The following is a 13065-nucleotide window of genomic DNA, read 5'->3' as shown; positions in this document are numbered from 1 at the left end:
CTTGTTTGTTCTTTGCAAGCCATTATAACCCGCCATGACGTCATCTCCTGGAATTACGGAAAACCGCCATGACATCATCTGTCATTAATTTCGCATAATACCCAGCATATCTTTAACAGATCCTTATCTTTTAATAACCTCCTGAAAATCGAGGCGTTCGATTAGTAGGATAATCATTCTTTGGCCTCCTCATTTTTCGCGCCCACCCGCTACCCTTCTCCTTATAAATAGGGTCAGGTATCCCTCTTTTAATTTCCCCCTCTTTCCTTCTCGTCTTCAACCTCTCTCCGTGACGCATCTGCATGTCTGAGCACTGCCGCCGCTGCGAAGCTCATCGTCGTCCTCGACCTCAGCCACTGCATCGACCTGAACGGGACCAGAGAAAACTGTGACGCCTCTCCATTGCTCATTGGTTCTAGTAAGCACCTTATCTTCTCCACCATAGATCTCCATTAGGGTTTCTTCAGTTCTTATGAGTTCATCATCGTTCTTCGTCACGCTTCTGTTTAATCCGTACTTTGATCCAAAACCGGCCTTTAAAATATGCAGAACCTGTTTCTATCCTTTGCCTTAATCACTGAACATACCCTTTAGATGCAGAAATCTTGCCAATGCGCTAGTTCCTCCACTACTGCAATATTTAGGCTTTAATTTATTTTCTTTTTCCACACAACGCTAGATCGAAATCACCTGCTCCAGTCTGTAAAACCTGTTTATTCAACACTTAGCAGATTTCACTCTTGGTAGATACCAATCTGGTCATGGAGGCTTACATCACCGGTTATTACTAGACATATGTCATTAGGCCCCATTTAAGCCGCCACTCTGAATATATACTGTAGCGTTTTACTTCCGGCTTACTGAATCAACATAAACCGGCAGAATTTTTCTTTCTTTTAGGCTTCTTTCTTCACAATGCCGCCAAAGACAGTCACCTCATGTAACTGGGTTCCCTCCATTGTCATTGAGAATACGCTCAAAGACTTTGTCAAAATCGGCTATCTGCCAGCAAAAAAAATCATGCATTGGTGCGCCCCCAATCTAGACGAAGAAAAACCTCAGCCAAAGGATGATGAGGTCATTGTTTTTACTGATCACATGAATCGGGGCTTCTCACCGCCCGGTTCTAAATTCTTCCGAGATGTTCTGCACTTCTTTCAACTTCATCCTCAAGACATCGAACCCAATTCCGTGTCAAACATCTGCAAATTTCAAGTTTTCTGCGAAGTATACCTTCAAGAGGAGCCCAGTGTTGAACTCTTTAGGGAATATTTTTATTTGAACCGCCAAAACGAGTTTACGAATGGACCCAGCTTGGAACTTGGCGGAATCTCAATTCAATGAAGAAGAGATGCTATCTTCCCCTATGCTTGCTTGCCGAGTCACCCCAAAGATTGGAACCAGACATGGTTTTACTGCAAAGATACTTCTTCGGCTGATGAGAATCCACTACTGGGTTATCGTGTCCAGCGTCTTGACCCAAAGCATCGTCTTCCTGAAAAGCTTACCACTGCTGAACGTGCAAAGCTTGCTCCCACCATTGCAAAGGTCATGGCTCTACTGGGAAATGGGTTAACTGGCATTGACTTGGTAAGGTGCTGGGTTTCTTGGCGAATCATACCCTTGAGCCGCCGACCCGGCTTAATGTGTACTTACACACGCGGTATAAAGGATCCACTGTGCCACAGCTCCGTGCGTTTAACTGACGAGGCAATCAATGAAATGACAAAGACCCTTCTGAATGGAGATCCGGAAGATTGCAACAAAGTGGGTCTGAACCCTTTCTGCAAGCTTAACCCGCCACCGGATGTGAGTCTCTATATCACTTACTTTTACCTCATCATTCAAATGTCCTATTAACACAACTTTGATGACTTTCATAGGCTGAATCGGATTTTTGGTAAAAGACATATGACCATGACGCTACCAAAAAGGCCAGGGCTGCCAAGAAAGCCGTCAAGAAAACTAAGAAGAAATCAAGTGCTTCCGATATGTTTGAAATGAATGACAGCTCTGAATCGGAGGTAGCCCTTGACTCCCTTGGCTCCTTTTTCAATTATCTTATTGACACTGATTATTATCAGGATGACACGAGGGCCAGCCAAGCAGTTGAAGAAGAGGTAACTATTATTCCCTCCGGCTCAGCACCTTTTCCAAGACAGAGAATTCGACGAGTAACCCGGAAAGTAAGCTTTTCACACCCCTTAGCTCATTTGGATCCTCACTTTCTTTTGAAGCAACAACAACACGAGAAATGGCGACAGACTCGGACCAGCGGAGGTGAAGAATTATCCTCCAGCTTACCGAATACGCCAGCTCCGCGGAAACATCGAAACGAGGTCCTTCCAAACTTAAACTCTTTTTACCCACTCGCGGCTCTCATTCGCCAGCCACTTAATTCTTCCGATTCAAACTACCAGGAGGCTTCTCGCTCTTCTTCTGGTGACTCATCACAGACCCAGTTGCCGGCTTTCAAGACTGCTCCTGGGTAATAATAATTCTTTCATTTTCTATTTCTTTATACTTTTTTTATATCTGTACTAACCTCTCATGACCCATGCACTGGAAAAGCCAAGCCTAGCAAGAAGGCAAAGGTGATCAAGCCGGCTGAAGATCCCAAAGTTCCTGAGCCGGAACAACAAATTCCAGGATCTAACACCTCTGTGGTACAACCCGACGAGCCTGTCCATGACGTTGATACCTGACCTCTCCAGCGACCAGACAAAACTCAATCCTTTGAGTACTGAATCGTCAAGCCCACTTAAACCGCCAGAGACTCATGTCGACGATGTTATGATCACTGGCACCGGCTTTAAAGAACCGGGAACTCCAACTATCTTGGCTAAGCACTCCGCTAAACAGGAGTTCATTGAAAAGCGGAAAGTGAGATTTGATGTCGCCTACTATTCTCAATGGAGCAGTAATGACGTACTCTCTGGCTACCTCAATCAAGTACACACCAACCGTGATCTTGAAATTGATATGGTGAAGCAGATGCATAAAAAATATGAGGTATGAATTCCTGCTTAAATAAGTCTACTGGGTATGATAAGATTGAATATGCTGTAGACTTAGAATAACCATGAGCATCTTTAGTAGAATCCTTCCAAGGCCGTCTTTCACCATTAGAGTTAAATCGGATTTTAAACAATTAACATTGCATCCGTAGTCTCCAAGGGCCCGTTTAATCAGCATGAATGAGACGGTCCTGTTCACCATTGTTTATAAAGGAGAGCTTACCTGTATAGCTCCCATGAACCGGCTATGATTGTTTACGGCACAACCGGGTCATCATAAAGTAGTAAGGAGACGCAAGCAATATGCATTAGCCCCCAAGTGCCAAGTATTCTTGCTTGCAAAGTGCTTGGGACTTATTCACATGAGCCGTTGTATGAAGAATTTTTCGGCAGGCATTAGCCCCCAAGTGCCAAGTACTCTTGCTTGCAAAGTGCTTGGGACTTATATTCCTGTAGCCCGGATATGAATGTGTTTGCAACTCTGGGCTTGTACAGGACGCCACTGCTGAACTTCAATCACAATTGGCTGATGCAAAGACCCGGCTGGAGAATCAAGAATCTGAGACCCGGAAAGCCGATTCATAATTCCAATTTAGCGTGGCTGAAACAGAAAAACTGAAGACCAGCTTTGAGGCTGAAAGAAACGCCTGGGCTGAAGAGAAAACTGCTTTGACACAGCAAGCTGAAAAGGCAGAGGCGGCTCTTCAAGAGGTGACCACTGAGCTCACCGGTTTAAAATACCGTGTATCCCAGATGGTTTCTGCTATCTTTGGTGAGTCGCCTTGCTAACATAAAAATTGAACCTCTTCCTTGATGGTATAAACCGCCTCTAACCAATCTATGACTATTACTCAGGTCCCAGGAGCAGCAATCTTAACCAAGATATGCTTGTGAAGCTCAAGGTTGTTTACACACTTGTTGAACAGCTATATACTGGAGCTCAGCGTGCACTGGCCACAATTTCTCCGACTAATCAAGCACCTACTCTCTTGATTGATGTCTTGAAAGAACTCTTTGTGCTGCCTGCTAGGATGGATGAGATGAAGCGATCATCTGCAAGAGCCGGTGCCGTGACAGCTTTAAGCCGGGCCAAGGCATGGCTAACGGAGCTAGACCCGGCCGAGATAGCTACTGGGTACCCAAGCTTAAAGGAAGATGGCACTCCCTTTGAGAAGAAAGACTTTGCTGCCTGCATAAAGGAGATACGTCCCCTGGCCAGCCTGATTGCAAATGAAACGGATCTTTCAAAATACCAGCCGGCTTATAGCATGGAGAATCAGAAGATGCCCACGCCGGCTTATAAAGTGATGGATCTAATCCCCCCAATCCGTAAGCATACTTTCACCCCTGAAGTTGAATCGTCCGAACTTATAGATGATGAAGCTGAATTTCAAGCCTTGTGTGGCATTGATTGGTCATCACCAAATTTCCAGACGGCGGAGGAGGACGAAGAACTGGAGAAGGATGATCCAGAAGCCTCAAGTCATCAAGGCCAAGAAAAGTGATCCGCCGGGCGATTTATATATTTGATCCTTTGAAAACACTTGATCTTTATTGACTCACTGAGTCATGTAATAGGCTAGTGAAACATTGATCTGTCGTGCCATCGTGCACGTTTCTATTTTGCGCAACACTGTTTGACCCCCCATTTGAAAAGCTACCATTTTATGCTTATGATGACGGCGACTTATGCAGATGAGATTAATCATTACCCTGCACACAAGTAAATCACAAGTGCCCTGGCGGTTTACCGCAGGATGGGTCATAATACCCCATATAAAACCACTGGTGACTAAAACGGTGCATAACCAGAGTCAGTTCAATCATAATTAGATATAATCAAAAATATCATACCTGTGATATGTGATTAAACTGCCGGCTTACCATACCAATGCAGTAAGGGTGATAACCCAAAACTTAGAAGACAATACTTCCAAGTATTTAATATCATCATATGCTGGCGACTTATCGTCTAAAGCCAGGCCGGGTTACCAGAAACCATGGATATACTGAAATATGAGCTGTAAGAATTGAGGCTACATGGCCTGAATCTTTTTAAATCATATGTCAATCTATACCTACTAATAAAAGGGCTATCGCTTCTTACCCCCTAATTTTCGTCTGTTTCGTTCGTCCATCATTTTTACCGTCCTTGGTACGTCAGTTTTGTTCCGTATCGATAGGACGTACATCAGTTTCGTTCCGTATCGATATAGGCCAACCACAAACGAACCATCCAGCCCACGGCACAGTTATGGTTTCTGGCGGTCTGTGAGGCAAAAAAATCTTCCTCACGAGAGGAATTGAAGTCGATACCTCCCTTCAAATACATCCAACTAAGCTAGGTCACGCTGCCTGAACAAAGTAACAATTAGTCCCACCTCGCTCCTTTGCAATCAATCCCATCAACTTTTATACGTTTGCGGCCTGGTCTTGCTGCATCGGAAGTCGATGAGAAGATGAAGGAAACAGAACAAAGGAATTAATCTCGCAAGTGTGGGGGAGAGGGTGCAAAGGCACGAAGAAATCAGATTTAGCACAATCAGTAGACTCAGATCCCAAACCTTGGGAAATACTACAACATAATCGGCAGGAGGAGGCTGCATATCTTCAGTGAAGAATGCAAAGAAGATGTCCGCACAGCGGTCCACGCATGCGTAGTGCGGCGGCGCCGATCACATGGGAGGACGGGCGCCGGCTTCCGGCCAACTCAAAGGGGAGTGGCAGCGCGACGATGCCCGTGGTGGTGGCGGCAGCGGCAAGGCTCTCCCTGCGTCTGCTCCTGCTCATTGCAAGGGAAAAAGAAAGAAGTGAGAGAGGCGGGGGCGGCGTGTGCGAGGTCGCGGGAGGTGGATTGGGGGCTGAGCGCGTCAAGGTAGGCGCCCGGGGAGGCCCTCCAATCTGATCTGGACCCGAGCCGCATGGTAGTCGAGAGTGTGGTGGAGAGACCAGGGATGAGGCGTCTGTGACAAGATAATCAGCGGTGCCTACGGTCAGTCAGACGACACGTTGCCCGTGCGAGACGCGGCTGTGGCACCTGAGCAGGTTGGACACGCGGAACACTCACCGAACAAAATAAGGATTGGGTTAGCTAGATAACTAGGCAGATTAAAGAAGAAGAATTAACTAGGACGGGTCACCCTCCTTTATCAATCAAATCGCTTGCACCGTGCACACAATTGCCGGGTTTGTGTTTTTCACATGCAACTGATGACTACATGGATCGGGACATACATGGCGTAAACATATATGCTCGGATGACCAATGAAGTAATAAATATATAAATTATCTCCAGACGCCGCTGATCCAGTTTCTACTAGTGCTTAATAAACCATCGGCGTCAAAATATAGGCATATACATGTCATGGCCACTGATACGTCTCCAACGTATCTATAATTTTTGATTGTTCCATGCTATATTATATTCTGTTTTGGACATTAATGGGCTTTATTATACACTTTTATATTATTTTTGGGACTAACCTATTAACCGGAGGACCAACCGAGAATTGTTGTTTTTTGCCTATTTCAGAGTTTCGCTGAAAAAGAATATCAAACGGAGTCCAAACGGAATGAAACCTTCGGGAACGTGATTTTTGGAACGAACGTGATCCAGAGGACTTGGACCCTACGCCAAGAAAGCAATCAGGAGGGCACGAGGTAGGGGGCGCCCCTACCCCCCTGGGCGCGCCCTCCACCCTCGTGGGGCCCACGTTGCTCCATCAACGTACTTCTTCCTCCTATATATACCTACGTACCCCCAAACTACCAAATACGAAGCCAAAAACCTAATTCCACCGCCGCAACCTTCTGTACCCGTGAGATCCCATCTTGGGGCCTTTTCCGGAGCTCCACCGGAGGGGGCATCGATCACGGAGGGCTTCTACATCAACACCATAGCCTCTCCGATGATGTGTGAGTAGTTTACCTCAGACCTTCGGGTCCATAGTTATTAGCTAGATGGCTTCTTCTCTCTTTGGATCTCAAAACAAAGTTCTCCACGATTCTCGTTGAGATCTATTTTATGTAATCTTCTTTTGCGGTGTGTTTGTTGAGACTGATGAATTGTGGGTTTATGATCAAGTTTATCTATGAACAATATTTGAATCTTCTCTGAATTCTTTTATGTATGATTGGTTATCTTTGCAAGTCTCTTTGAATTATCAGTTTGGTTTGGCCTACTAGATTGATCTTTCTTGCAATGGGAGAAGTGCTTAGCTTCGGGTTCAATCTTGCAGTGTCCTTTGCCAGTGACAGCAGGGGCAGCAAGGCATGTATTGTATTGTTGCCATCGAGGATAACAAGATGGGGTTTATATCATATTGCATGAGTTTATCCCTCTACATCATGTCATCTTACTTAAAGCATTACTCTGCTCTTTTGAACTTAATACTCTAGATGCATGCTGGATAGCGGTCGATGTGTGGAGTAATAGTAGTAGATGCAGGCAGGAGTCGGTCTACTTGTCACGAACGTGATGCCTATATACATGATCATACCTAGATATTCTCATAACTATGCTCAATTCTGTCAATTGCTCAACAGTAATTTGTTTACCCACCGTAATACTTATGCTCTCGAGAGAGGCCACTAGTGAAACCTATGGCCCCCGGGTCTATTTTCCATCATATTATTCTTCCAACACTTAGCTATTTTTATTGCCTTTTATTTTACTTTGCATCTTTATCATAAAAATACAAAAAATATTATCTTATCATATCTATCAGATTTCACTTTCATAAGTGACCGTGAAGGGATTGACAACGCCTTTATTGCGTTGGTTGCGAGGATTTTATTTGTTTGTGTAGGTGCGAGGGACTCGTGCGTGGCCTCCTACTGGATTGATACCTTGGTTCTCAAAAACTGAGGGAAATACCTACGCTGCTTTACTGCATCACCCTTTCCTCTTCAAGGGAAAACCAACGCAGTGCTCAAGAGGTAACAAGAAGGATTTTTGGCGCCGTTGCCGGGGAGTCTACGCACAAGTCAAGACATACCAAGTACCCATCACGAACTCTTATCCCTCGCATTACATTATTTGCCATTTGCCTCTCGTTTTCCTCTCCCCCACTTCACCCTTGCCGTTTTATTCGCCCTCCTTCCGTTCGATCTTGTGTTACCATGTGCCTTCTTTTTGCTTGCATCTTCGCTTGCTAAAAGTTTATGGATCCTCATCCACTTGCTAATCTCTTTAAGAGATCCAATTATGATGAACCTATTGCTAGTGAGTTGAGTGCACTAGATTATTTTTATGAGGTTTTGCTTGAAATTCGTGAATCTGAAAATTGTGATGAAGTGCTTTATGAAGTGATTCACGATAGATCTTTGAATAAAAAGCATGATTGCAATGATGTTATTATAAATTCTATTAATGTCAATTGTGCTAATAATATGCAAAACCCTAAGCTTGGGGATGCTAGTTTTGCTAGGTCCACTACTTATTGCAATGATCATGATTGGGGTGATTCTTCTTATGATCTTGAAAATTTATTTAAGCCCCATGATGAATATGCGATTGATAATAGTGTTTGCAATAATATTGAAAATGGGTTTGGAAGAGTGTCAACTTTAGATCCCACATATTTAGAGAATGTTCAATCTTGTGGTATTTTTGATAAAAGTGGGTTTGGAGAGGTCATGACTTTAGCTAATGTTAATCCCACTATTTTGGAAGAGTGTCAACTTTGCATGCATGTGGATCGTGTTGAATTTGCTTATGATCCCACATGTAATTATTATGAGAGAGGAAAATATGGTTGTAGAAATTTTCATGTTACTAAATTACCTCTCGTTATGTTGAGATTGCTATTGTTTCTTTCCGCCTCCTTGCATATGCTAGATTTTGCTTGCCTTGATAATTTGTTTGCCTATAAGATGCCTATGCATAGGAAGTATGTTAGACTTATATGTGTTTGTCACGTGTTTTATGATGCTCTCTTTGCGCTTCAACTCTTGCCTTTCATGTGAGCATCATTAAAATTATCAATGCCTAGCTAGGGGCGTTAAACGATAGTGCTTGTTGGGAGGCGACCAAATTTTATTTTAGTTTTTTGCTTTTTACTTCTGTTTAGGAATAAATCTTGGATCTAGCTTCTGGTTAGATGTGGTTTTATGTTTTAATTAGTGTTTGTGCCAAGTTTAACCTATAGGATCTTCTTGGATGATAGTTGTTTGATCTTGCTGAAAATTCCAGAAACTTTCTGTTCACGAAAATAACTGTTAAAAATCACCAGTAAGTGATAAAATATTTATTCCAATTGCTTCTGATCAATAAACAAATTGTCTAGGTCGTCCTATTTTGGCTGAATTTTTGGAGTTCCAGAATTTTGCGTTAGTTACAGATTACTACAGACTGTTCTGTTTTTGACAGATTCTGTTTTTCGTGTGTTGTTTGCTTATTTTCATGAATCTATGGCTAGTAAAATAGTTTATAAACCATATAGAAGTTGGAATACAGTAGGTTTAACACCAATATAAATAGAAAATGATTTCATTACAGTACCTTGAAGTGGTGTTTTGTTTTCTTTCACTAACGGAGCTCACGAGATTTTCTGTTAAGTTTTGTGTTGTGAAGTTTTCAAGTTTTGGGTAAAAGATTGGATGGATTATGGAACAAGGAGTGGCAAGAGCCTAAGCTTTGGGATGCCCATGGCACCCCAAGATAATCTAAGGACACCTAAAAGCCAAAGCTTGGGGATGCCCCGGAAGGCATCCCCTCTTTCGTCTACTTCCATCGGTAACTTTACTTGGAGCTATATTTTTATTCGCCACATGATATGTGTTTTGCTTGGAGCGTCTTGTATTATTTGAGTCTTTATTTTTTAGTTTGCCACAATCATCCTTGCTGTACACACCTTTTGAGAGATACACACATGATTCGGAATTTATTAGAATACTCTATGTGCTTCACTTATATCTTTTGAGTTATATAGTTTTTGCTCTAGTGCTTCACTTATATCTTTTAGAGCACGGTAGTGGATTTGTTTTATAGAAACTATTGTTCTCTCATGCTTCACTTGGATTATTTTGAGAGTCCTACAAAACAGCATGGTAATTTGCTTAAATTGAGAAATAGTCCTAAAGTAATAGGCATCCAAGATTAGTAAAAATTTATCTTATGAGTGTGTTGAATACTATGAGAAGTTTGATGCTTGATAATTGTTTTGAGATATAAAGATGGTGATATTAGAGTCATGCTAGTTGAGTAGTTGTGAATTTGAGGAATACTTGTGTTAAAGTTTGTGATTCTCGTAGCATGCACGTATGGTGAACCGTTATGTGATGAAGTCGGAGCATGATTTATTTATTGATTATCTTCCTTATGAGTGGCGGTCGGGGACGAGCGATGGTCTTTTCCTACCAATCTACCCCCCTAGGAGCATGCGCGTAATACTTTGCTTTGATAACTTGTAGATTTTTGCAATAAATATATGAGTTCTTCATGACTAATGTTGAGTCCATGGATTGTACGCACTTCCTTCCTTCCACCATTGCTAGCCTCTCTAATACCGCGCACTTTTCGCCGGTATCATACCCCCACCATATACCTTCCTCAAAACAGCCACCATACCTACCTATCATGGCATTTCCATAGCCATTCCGAGATATATTTTCATGCAACTTACCACCGTTCCGTTACTATGACACGCTCCATCATTGTCATATTGCTTCGCATGATCATGTAGTTGACATCGTATTTCTGGCAAAGCCACCGTTCATAATTCTTTCATAAAGTCACTCTTGATTCATTGCATATCCCGGTACACCGCCGGAAGCATTCACATAGAGTCATATTTTGTTCTAAGTATTGAGTTGTAATTGTTGAGTTGTAAGTAAATAAAAGTGTGATGATCATCATTTTTAGAGCATTGTCCCAAGTGAGGAAAGGATGATGGAGACCATGATTCCCCCACAAGTCGGGATGAGACTCCGGACGAAAAATTAAAAAAAAGAAAAGAAAAAAGAGGCCATAAAAAAAAGAGAAAAGGCCCAAATAAAAAAAAAGAGAGAAAAAGAGAGAAGGGACAATGTTACTATCCTTTTACCACACTTGTGCTTCAAAGTAGCACCATGATCTTCATGACAGAGAGTTTCCTATGATATCACTTTCATATACTAGTGGCAATTTTTCATTATAGAACTTGGCTTGTATATTCCAATGATGGGCTTCCTCAAAATGCCCTAGGTCTTCGTGAGCAAGCAAGTTGGATGCACACCCACTTAGTTCCTTTTGTTGAGCTTTCATATATTTATAGCTCTAGTGCATCCGTTGCATGGCAATCCCTACTCACTCGCATTGATATATTTTAATGGGCATCTCCATAGCCCGTTGATATGCCTAGTTGATGTGAGACTATCTTCTCCTTTTTTGTCTTCTCCACAACCACCATTCTATTCCACATATAGTGCTATGTCCATGGCTCACGCTCATGTATTGCGTGAAGATTGAAAAAGTTTGAGAACATCAAAAGTATGAAACAATTGCTTGGCTTGTCATCGGGGTTGTGCATGATTTAAATACTTTGTGTGGTGAAGATAGAGCATAGCCAGACTATATGATTTTGTAGGGATAACTTTCTTTGGCCATGTTATTTTGAGAGGACATAATTGCTTAGTTAGTATGCTTGAAGTATTATTATTTTTATGTCAATATTAAACTTTTGTCTTGAATCTTTCGGATCTGAATATTCATACCACAATTAATAGAATTACATTGAAATTATGCCAAGTAGCATTCCACATCAAAAATTCTATTTTTATCATTTACCTACTCGAGGACGAGCAGGAATTAAGCTTGGGGATGCTTGATACGTCTCCAACGTATCTATAATTTTTTATTGTTCCATGTTATATTATATTCTGTTTTGGACATTAATGGGCTTTATTATACACTTTTATATTATTTTTGGGACTAACCTATTAACCGGAGGACCTGCCCAAAATTGCTGTCTTTTGCCTATTTCAGAGTTTCGCAGAAAAAGAATAGCAAACGGAGTCCGAACGGAATGAAACCTTCGGGAACGTGATTTTTGGAACGAACGTGATCTAGAGGACTTGGACCCTACGCCAAGAAAGCAATTAGGAGGGCACGAGGTAGGGGGCACGCCTACCCCCCTGGGCGCGCCCTCCACCCTCGTGGGGCCCATGTTGCTCCACTGAGTGCTTCTTCCTCCTATATATACCTACGTACCCCCAAACTACCAGATACGGAGCCAAAAACCTAATTACACCCCCGCAACCTTCTGTACCCGTGAGATCCCATCTTGGGGCCTTTCCCGGAGCTCCGCCAGAGGGGGCATCGATCATGGAGGGCTTCTACATCAACACCATAGGCTCTCCGATGATGTGTGAGTAGTTTACGTCAGACCTTCGGGTCCATAGTTATTAGCTAGATGGCTTCTTTTCTCTCTTTGGATCTCAATACAAAGTTCTCCACGATTCTCGTGGAGATCTATTCGATGTAATCTTCTTTTGCGGTGTGTTTGTTGAGACCGATGAATTGTGGGTTTATGATCAAGTTTATCTATGAACAATATTTGAATCTTCTCTGAATTCTTTTATGTATGGTTGGTTATCTTTGCAAGTCTCTTCGAATTATCAGTTTGGTTTGGCCTACTAGATTGATCTTTCTTGCAATGGGAGAAGTGCTTAGCTTTGGGTTCAATCTTGCGGTGTCCTTTCCCAGTGACAGCAGGGGCAGCAAGGCACGTATTGTATTGTTGCCATCGAGGATAACAAGATGGGGTTTATATCATATTGCATGAGTTTATCCCTCTACATCATGTCATCTTACTTAAAGCATTACTCTGTTCTTTTGAACTTAATACTGTAGATGCATGCTGGATAGCGGTCGATGTGTGGAGTAATAGTAGTAGATGCAGGCAGGAGTCGGTCTACTTGTCACGGACGTGATGCCTATATACATGATCATACCTAGATATTCTCATAACTATGGTCAATTCTGTCAATTGCTCAACAGTAATTTGTTTACCCACCATAATACTTATGCTCTCGAGAGAGGCCACTAGTGAAACCTATGGCCCCCGGG

This window comes from Aegilops tauschii, chromosome 3, assembly GCF_002575655.3.
Source record: "Aegilops tauschii subsp. strangulata cultivar AL8/78 chromosome 3, Aet v6.0, whole genome shotgun sequence".
Lineage (NCBI taxonomy): Eukaryota > Viridiplantae > Streptophyta > Magnoliopsida > Poales > Poaceae > Aegilops > Aegilops tauschii.
The sequence above is the reverse complement of the archived record's forward strand: the minus strand, read 5'-3'. Positions refer to the sequence as shown.